The 10,268-nt window shown below is 24.6% G+C and overlaps 1 protein-coding gene and 2 non-coding genes across 6 annotated transcripts in view; 2 read left to right on the forward strand and 1 right to left on the reverse strand.

The window, feature by feature from the left end:
- The window catches only part of LOC127289094 (diuretic hormone receptor-like), an 86,021-nt gene extending 79,426 nt beyond the window's left edge, over nucleotides 1-6,595 (reverse strand). For 2 of the 4 annotated variants that reach the window (XM_051316861.1, XM_051316859.1), the window contains exon 1: nucleotides 6,363-6,587. The gene's annotated coding sequence lies outside the window, so the exon portion shown is untranslated. Of the gene's footprint in view, nucleotides 1-829; nucleotides 992-6,362 lie in introns of those variants that run through there. The other 2 variants (XM_051316860.1, XM_051316862.1) reach the window with 2 other exon arrangements.
- A 1,387-nt stretch (nucleotides 6,596-7,982) lies between these two features.
- LOC127289132 (U5 spliceosomal RNA) lies at nucleotides 7,983-8,104 on the forward strand. The gene has a single exon (XR_007844127.1). It is a non-coding gene; the product is annotated as a U5 spliceosomal RNA (small nuclear RNA).
- A 453-nt stretch (nucleotides 8,105-8,557) lies between these two features.
- Trnav-uac (transfer RNA valine (anticodon UAC)) lies at nucleotides 8,558-8,630 on the forward strand. The gene has a single exon. It is a non-coding gene; the product is annotated as a tRNA-Val (tRNA).
- Nucleotides 8,631-10,268: the final 1,638 nt, after the last annotated feature.

A 10,268-nucleotide genomic window follows, 5' to 3' on the forward strand; every position in this document is an offset into this window, starting at 1 on the left:
TTTAAACTTGGATGTTTAAAATTGCTTTGATGTTAAGAAAAACATATTATCACAACCTAACCTATAAATATGTTATATGTAACACACAATTAAATTTAAAAATATATTAATATGATCAAGACCGAATTTATGAATTTTTCTCAATATAAATGTATAAAAGAGATTATAAAAGAAAAGATTTTGATGTTTTTCAATGAAATAACACCATGGCACCATGTCAAAGTAAAAGAATATATATCTTATAAAGATCGATAATTTAATATAAATTTAATCTCGGATATTTAATATAAGTACAGAAGCACAAGTTACAAACATTAAAACTCTTTTGCTGCATCATAAACCACTTTTTTCACCAACATTTATTGCACCGTTTTCGCAGTGACGCGTTCATATTTGACAATATTTGACAATTGTCAAAAAAGTGAGGTTGGGTTGGCATTACCAGCAAAGATTTCCAGTACGACGTAACAGTATTATACTTGTATCGTACGAGTATGTTGTGCTTCTTATTCCAGAAGTACGACGTACTGGTATTGTACTAGTACTATACTTTTATCGAGTAATCATATTTTATAATTCTAACAGTACGACATACTTTTATTGTACTAGTACCGTACTGGTACGACATATATAATTATTTTGTACTTGTATAAAACTAGTATAATACTGGTACTCCGTACTCGTAAATAATGATTAGTACGCTTGGTTATCTGGGATAATATTTATTTATTTAAAGAAAACAATTTGTTTTTATTTTCTTAATAATCGTAAATTTAAAAAAAATGTATAAAATAAAAAATCCTCTTGTTTATTTATTTTTAAATGTTACCTTTTTGAAGCAACAGAGTACTATGACTTTTGCTACCCTGATTTAAGATAACTGATCGTCACTGTGACTTTGTTTTTAATTTTACGTGCCTATATGATTTTGACTGTCGGTGATCTTTACTGTTTTTTCAAAGTTGGAGACTTTCGGTATAAACATATGTGACTGACTGAGACTGGCAATGAAGTCCCTTTATATAATATTATTTTTGTAGGTTAATTTTAGAGGAGCCCTGCGTTTAGTGTAACATTCTTTTTGAGAGAGGAACCTTCACCAATGGTTATAGTGTTAGTGAGTCCTCTTCTTTGTAGTGGTATAGATTATTTGTACAGAAATATCTAACAACAATGGTAATTAATTAACTAACTAAATAAATTAATATTTATTAATTCATAAAAATGTTAAATAAAATACGTCACGATGACACGTGACACTAACATTATTTAAATAAGTTTTGTGACAAACTTTCTTGAGGTTATGTCGTCAAGACTTTACTATATATTTCCATGTTTATTTTTTCTGTGTTTTCTATTATCTGGTATAATAAATAAAAATATAAAATATGTTAATGCACTTAATATTTTTCTTGTCAAAACCTATGTATTTTCTTGTCTTTTTACAGATGTTTTTGTTTTGTTTTTTTCTGATAAGGATGCATCGAAACGCTTCAAAATTATTTTGATTTTTATACCTATTAATTTATATTTATACACCCAGAGAAATGATCTCAGAACCTAATAAATATTTCTTTAACTCTAATAAATATTTTTATTTGATTTAAATAAAAAATTTTATTTACGACAAATAAATATAGGTTAGTTGGCTGTGAGACAAATATACGTTTATTTAACTCAAATAAAATTATATTTGCCCAGATAACCAGCGTACTAGTACGATGCAAGTACAGTATAAGTACGGCGTACTAAGCGTACTAGTACTGTACCAGCCATCTACCTCCGTACGGTACCAGGTACTGTACTGGTACGTCGTATTATTACGCTGTACTGGTACAATACTAGTACGATAAAAGTATGGCGTACTGAAAGTCTTTTGTGAATTAGTATAACGTACCGTTATTGTACTGGTACAATACTGGTATGCTGTATAAAGTAAAAATTCTATACCCCCTCCCTCTCTCCTTCTACAATAGTATTTTAATTATTTTAATTTATTATTAAAAAGGAAAATCTTTGGGAGGACTGAAATAATAATAATTCATTTTTATTTATTTTTATTCAATAATTTTTTTTATTTATATGATATATGTCTGTGCATATATTATATAAAATATGTAACTTGTATTTTCACTTATCTTATAATATCTGATGTTTTATATTATTCTAATTAATTAACTTTATTAAGTATTAATTGACTGCTTGCTTGTATTTAAACATTATTTCAAAAGAATTTTAAACTTGATGTTTCAAATTGTTTTGATGTTTGGTGAAACATATTATCACATCCTAACCTATAAATGTGTTATATGCGTATAAGAAAAACTATAGCGAAGTAACACAATTCAATTTAATTATTTATATTAATATCATCAAGATTAAGTTTACGAATTTTTTTCAATATAAATGTATAAAAAAGTTTATAAAAGAAAAGATTTAGAATTTTTTCAATGAAAGAACACCGTGGCACAATGCGTCATGTCAAAGCAAAACAACATAAGTCTTATAAAAATCGATAATTTAATATAAATTTAATCACGGATATTCAAGATAAGTACAGAATCACAAGTTACAAACGTTAAAACTTTTTTGCTGCATCATAAACCACTTTTTTCACCAACATTTATTGCACCGTTTTCAGTGACGCGTTCATATTTGACAATATTTGACAACTGTTAAGAAAGTGGGGTTAGGTTGGCATTACCATCAAAGAGTCGCAGTACGACGTACCAGTATTATACTTGTATCGTACGAGTATGCTGTGCTTCTTATTTCAGAAGTACGACGTACTGGCATTGTACTAGTACTATACTTTTATCGAGTACTCACATTTTATAATTCTAACAGTACGACATACTTTTATTATACTAGTACTGCACTGGTACGTACATACATAATTATTTTGTACTGGTATAAAACTAGTATAATACCAGTACTCCGTACTCGTAAATAACGTTTAGTACGCTTGGCTATCTGGGTGGTTTAAATAAACCATTTCTCTGGGTGTACTAAAATTTATTTATTATTGTTAATTAATTATTACTAGATTATTAGGTTGATAAATTTTCTGTAGTGGGACACTAATTTTTTTATCACGAGATTTTTATGTGATATATAAATAATTTTGTAGTTTTTCCGAATCAGAATATAAATCAAAATTTTAATTTTTTCAAGATGAGTTATTGTTTAAACAGTTTTTAAGGAACAAATTAGAAATCTTGTTTTTTTTACTGTTCAATTTGATGGAATTTACTAAAATTTATTAAGTAATACACAATAATCAATGATTTTGAACTAAAAATATTTGGTTGATGATTTAAAATAGGTTAAAATTCACAGTATTAATTATTCAATTTCTTAAAATATTAATTTTTTCTTTTGATAATAATGTAATCAGATTTATTTTCTTTATTGTATAAATTTATACTGAACTTTAACTTTTAAAGCGCCAACCTAAATTTAGTTAATATGTATTGTTACCTAGTTAACTATTAGAATTTAGGAGTACTTTTTGTATGAAAGGACTTGTCCGGTCTATAAATAAATAAATTAAAACTTAGCTGAAATATAATATGTCGTAGACAATATTTTGACAGAGGTGCGAGTAAAATTCCCAAAATATGAAACGTCTATTATGTGAAACATCTCCTATATGTCACTCCTCTCCTACCAGGGTTGGGAACGTGTAAAACTGTTGATGTTTTTTATAATTTGTGTGAATTTATACACCATATGCCAGGAACTAATAACATTATTATTTTAAATAACTTTATGAAATTTTTAAACCAATATTGTATATTTATTTATATTAAAAAAAATTTTAATAAAAGTTTCTCTCACAATAACTAATATTTTTATTTGTCCTTGGAGAGCTGGCAAACCATTTCAAAAACAATCGTATATACAACATTGCGAGTAACAGCAGTTCACAATTTTGTAGCCAATTTCATATACCGAGATTGACCCGTACTACTGTGTGTGTTTATAAATTATTCAAAAAAAATGATAAAAAATTCTCACAGCGTCAATTCAATTGTGTTTTTTTATTACAATAGTACGTGTTGTGATGTCGTATCACGAAAATTAGAATCCTTGAGCTTTTCTCTTTAAGTTTTTTTTTTTAGTGATTTAATCAATAAGAGAATGTCATCTTTGTCTAGCAAATATAAACTTTTATCGTTACAATGCGATTGTCAGGGTCACAGTTCGATATGTAAGGTCACGTGTCGAATAGAATATTTGAAATATTCTCAAATAAAATTAAAATTAATTTATTAAAATTTAAAAAAATTTCTTACAAAATGCAATGGAAAATAGATAAATTTAACAATATTACTTTCATCTATATATTATTTAAGAAAAATTAATAAATAATTTTGAACATTTTTATTAGAAAAAATAAAACAATAAATATATGAAATTTGAAACATTACTAAAACTGTAAAAAAAAATTTTATGCTATACTAAAAATAATACGATAGGGAAATATTTCAAATATTGATAGGAATTTAAAAAAAATCGAAAAATTCGAAGAATAATTTCAACAAAAAAAAATATGAGGAAATAAAAAATATATAGGTATTTGTTAACAACAGTATCATGCGTGATATCACATTTTAGTGAAGAGAACCTGTTTTAGTCAGACTCGACAGGTTGAAGTAGAACAAGTCAGTTTCAGTGACCGCACAGAAGGCCAGGCCTTATAATTATAGATATTTAACTTTCCGATTTTTGTTTCATTTTTTTTATGAAAAATTGTCACCTGATTGAAAATAGAAAAACAATAATTTAAATTATTTTCTCCTTTTCTTCACAATTCTTTTATTGTTTTATTTGATAAGTTTTTTTCATTCTTGTTTTCTTATTCTACCAGAAAAAATATTTTTTTGAAACAAAAAAAACGTTTTTTTAATCAAAATTATTATTTTTTGTAGCTCTAAGGACTCTGTTACATGGAGCAAATTAGCAGAATAGATTTTAACCAATTAAAATTTAGTCTCCTGCGGCAAGGTAACATTTGCCGTAAGAGACTTCATTTTGATTATAGTTAAAATCTATTCTGCTAATCTAATAATTTGCTCCATGTAACAGAGCCCTATAACCGTTCGGGAATACCGCCAAACTCTTTAGAAAAAAGTATCGAACAAAAAATGTATGGCGCACTTTTTAATTGGTCCAGCGGATGCTGAGCTCCACTAGAAAACAAATTCGGAAAAAATTACAATAAATTAAATTTGCGATATAATCGCGTTCCGGAATATCACTAAAGTCTTAACCCGGGAGTTTCGAACAAAAAATGTATGGCGCACTTTTTGATTGGTCCATCGGATGCTGAGCTACACTCAAAAAATCGTGGGATTAATTTTCGGAAAATAAAATTTGCGAGATAATGACTCGGGTATAATGCCAAAAAATTAAGCAAAAAGTCTCGACGCATACTTCATAATTATCAAAATCCTTTTCAAATTAGGCCTAAAAGCGATAGAATCTCCTTCAAAAATACTTTTTATTTTGTTCCCTTTTTCCTGCCTTTTTGGTTCTTGTCAAAACCAAATATATATCATTTAAAATTTTTTTGTTGCCAGTGTTTGAAAGTAACGCGTTACTTTTAACATTGTTACCATTATCGGTACTTATTCCTTAGTAGTAACGATAGTTGTAACATGTTACTATTTTGAGAAAGTAACGGTGACAAGTTACTTTTTTTGGGTAACTTGTAACGAAAAATCGTTACTTTTCTCGTTACATTAATTTTTATGTAATGCAACTTGTTGAATTTTTCTTTTTTTTGTTTATACACTTTTTATTACTTACAATTAGTAATAATAAATTTGATAAATTAAATAAAATAGAAAACTTTAGGTTCATCTGCAAAAGAAATTATATTATTTTATATTTGGCCAAATTTATCAATTAACACACAATTTAACTACATATCTTTAATTTCAAATTTCCTGAAAAGATTCCATATGTTTACCGCTACTAATTTATAATCAACTGCACTCAAAGAAAAATTTTATTTCTGTTAAAACAATTTTTTGATTATTTTAAACAAAATTTGTTTGATTCAAATTAATAATTACTTGATCTAAATAAACGTTTGGTTTCTTTTAATATATTTTTCGAAAGAAGAAAATTTGACTGAGCCAAATAAATTTTTTGGTTGATTCAACCAAAAGTTTATTTATAGTAATACATTTTATTTGATTGACTATACCAAAATTTGGTTGTTTCGAACAAATTTTTTTCTGAGTGACTGAAAGTTGAATATAATTTTTTTGATTTTCGCATAAACCGAAAAACATTCAAACTTTATAATATCTGCATGAATATAAAACATAGCTATATATATCAAAACTTACTCAGCGTATTGTAAAAATTATTATATTAGTTCTGGGCATAATTATTTCACTATTAAATGTAGAATTAATATCTGTTGAAATCTCCAAATTATTAATATATGGATCGCGCACAAAACTAAAGCACTTAAGAAATAAGACTGAAATTTAATTAACATTACAATATCATTTCAACCTACGTTGAGAACGCTAATGGATCTTATCGCATTCTAATATTTACTGAATCAACAAAAGCGACGAAACTCTGTCAAGAAGCTGGTTTATAAAACGCGCCACTTCTCTCTATATAGCCAACAAAATTATTCTTTACATTAGAGATTGTATATGTGATTTCAAAATAACACCTACTTGACGATAATAAATTAAATGCTACTTCGTTTTTCTATTTTCTTCTAATTAATTCTTTATGAAAAAAACAAGTTTTTACATTTCAAAAAATCTCGCTTTATACGACCTGAGTGTAATATCACAGAATAATTAATAGTTAAAATTTGAATGAATTAAAATTCGGATAATTTGAAATTTAAATCAAAATTAAAATTTAGAGAAATTGAAACTTAATGCCTGCTTGCCCCGTCTTCCCCCAGACAGGCAGTAGAGCTGTGACTGCGTCTTAAAAGTCATTTAAAATTTGGACAAACTGAAATTCTGATAATTTAAAGTTAAATCAATTAAAATTTAGATCGATTTCGATTTTAAGTTTCTATCGATTAAATTTACTTTTGATTAAAACTTTAATTAATAAATTTATTTTGGCCAATTAAAATTAGAATTGATTGACAGTTGGAGCAATTGAAATTGAAATTTAGATCGATAACAATTTTAATCCATGAATTCTTCAGTTAATTTAAATTTAGATTTATTGAAATTTGACCCAAATTTTATTTTTAAATCGAGGAAAAATTTCGATAAATTCAAGCATTCATTCATTTAAGCATTTGTAATATAAAGCTAGATTTTATTAAATTCATAAAATTTTTTTTTAATATCCAAAAATTAAGCTATAAAGAAATATTTTTTTTTTTAAAGTACATACTTATAACATATGGGACATTATTTCTAAACTATGCATACCTCAACTCTGATATAACTTAAAGTTGAACAACTATATAGAGATTAGCCAGAAACTTTGGGAAATTGTTGTCTTAGAAGCCGTGTAGAAAAATTAAAAATTTACATTCTTCATTCGTCGTAGAAAAATTATTATTATTTCGTGAAATTTTTTGAAAATTTTCAATTACAATTTCCTGAAATATTTCAATATTATATGATGCCAGGAGTCAATAATTTTTTTACAAAACAGAATAATATTTTATTTTACATATCACTGTAAAAATAACAGAAAGATGGAATTTAAAAGTTAATTCGAAAAAAATGAAAAATTTACAATTATTTATTTAATAATGCTTCTCTAATATTATTTTATAGAGAATAGTTAGAATAAAAAAATATTGGTATTTACGTAAAGTTTAAATTCCGCGCCATAATTCTCAAAATAATTTTATTGGAGACTAGTTTGAAATTATTAGTTCTGTTTCGCGTCGATAGATGTCGAAAAATTGTTCTCTCGAAGGAGAGATACACCCTCGAGGTATATAAAAAGGCAGCAGTGAGTCACAATCGTCACTCTGGTTTCCCTTCAAAATACGAATAAATCTTTCGCCTTTTACTAAAGATTTCCGTGGAGGGGAACAAATGATGAGTCTAATTGACTAATTTTTTTCGTGCCCGACGAAAGTTGGGCCATAAACTATTTTAAAAAATTAATTCCTCTCTTTTGATAATACATATTTTGTTAGTAAGAAATTTTATCTTCCATTGAGGAGATTTTTCATTGTTTTATTCATTACTTTTCTTATACATAATTCAATTAATAATTTTTCCCTAACATTATGTAATTTAATAATTATATTTGGTATACCTATATTAATTCTTCAAATTAAAAATAACATTTTCTTCTAAATTAATTAAGTTAATTTAAATAAACATTACCTACTTTAATTAAATAAATTAAATTTTAAAAAAATATCAATTAATATAAATAAATTAAATTATTCTAATAATATGCAAAGATGTAAATATATTTGAAATATTTTTTTTTAAATGACTCACATTGATAGAATCAAAGAACATAAAATTATAATTATGAAAATATAGCCGATAAATCCATTCAATATATTACCATTTCACTTTAAATTGGTTCCGTGGTGTAGCGGTTATCACGTCTGCTTTACACGCAGAAGGTCGCCAGTTCGATCCCGGCCGGAACCATTTTTTTAACATTTTTTTTTAAATTATTATTTTCTTATCATTATTAATAATAAAAAAATGTTATACATTATTTAATTTTTTTTAATTTTATTACTAATATAATTAATTTTATACATCCTAGGGAAAAGATATATTTGTCTCAGAGCCAAATAAATATTTTTTTGTTTCAAATAAATTTTATTTGAATTAAATAAAAATTTTATTTGTGCTAAATAAATGTTTTATTTAAAACAAATAAAAAGTTATTAACCTTTTTATTTCATAGTGATCCTAAAAAATATTTTAGGGGAAATAGGGGACAACTATGAGGCCTGTAAGCTTTGAAAAAAAAAATATTTTTTTGCTGTAATAATGTGTAATGATTTTCCAATTTATTTTTCAATAAACAATTTAACAAAAAGCAAATATTAATAATTATTATTTGTCAATAAATATAATAAGGTTCGATAAAAACATAGAAATAAATAACCATCATATAGTTTCATAAAAAACATTTTATATTTTCTAAATTTTTTTTTCAAAAGCGAAGTTTTCTATAAATTTAAAGCGTAAGCTAGTAACACATTTGTATTATTAATAATTTTTTTTTAAATTTTATTTTAAATATATATATAAAGAAACAAAAGTCTATAATTTTCAGTCTACATTTTCTAAAATAAAAATAATCGCTTAAATTTTTTTAACTTCTTCATTTTTTTTCTTTTTAAATAATTAAAAATCTTTAATATTACAAGTCTTTTTTTCAATATTATACAAATATATTTTAATAATATATTGCTAAAATCACCCATTCCCAATAAACAACGCTACCAACATTCTGTCACTATATAAAAATATTAGTATGCTTTAAAAACTGTACAATGAATGTACAAAATATTACATAATTTATAAATATTTTTTTTTAAATTTACAATAATTTAATTGTATTTGACCGTATTATGAAAAGAATATGAAATTATTTCATTTATTTCAGACGTAATGCTTAATGTACGTTTTTTTCTTTTCAATTTAAACATTTTTCAAAAATTGAAATTGAAAACAAATAAAAATGACTTTTTATACTAAAGTTACTAAAATACTAAGGTCATGTTAGTTAAAAAAAAATATTTGTCATTTTTATTTTTAAAACATCATCTTTTTTTGATTTAAAATTTTTCTTATTTTAAAAATTTAATTCATTTTTCAAAACAGAGAAAATAAATGTTTTTTTTTATTTACACAAGTGGATCTTCTGTTTTTTTCGAAAATTATGTTTAAAAATTAATAAATTAAATTTGAATTTTAAATGATCCATCAATTTAATTAATTATATATGAGACATGAATTAATTATTGAAATTTGCATCAAAACAAAATAAATTCACTATTCATTCAAATCAATTGAAATTCAACAACTGAAAAAAGTATATTTCATTAATATTAAAAATCATTTTTCAAACATTTTTTTGTCTAATTATTTTTCAAACATCAACAAAAAAAAATATATATATATATAAACATTTCATTTTCAATTGTTAAATTTCATTTTATTTTTATTTTATTCCAAAAAACATTTTTTTTAATTACCAATAATAATAATTATTATTATTTATTAATGATTATGAATTGTTAATTATTGTTATTAATTATTTTAAACCGC

Source organism: Leptopilina boulardi, unplaced genomic scaffold (assembly GCF_019393585.1).
Source record: "Leptopilina boulardi isolate dan_hultmark-lab unplaced genomic scaffold, ZJU_Lbou_2.1 LbouV2_399, whole genome shotgun sequence".
Lineage (NCBI taxonomy): Eukaryota > Metazoa > Arthropoda > Insecta > Hymenoptera > Figitidae > Leptopilina > Leptopilina boulardi.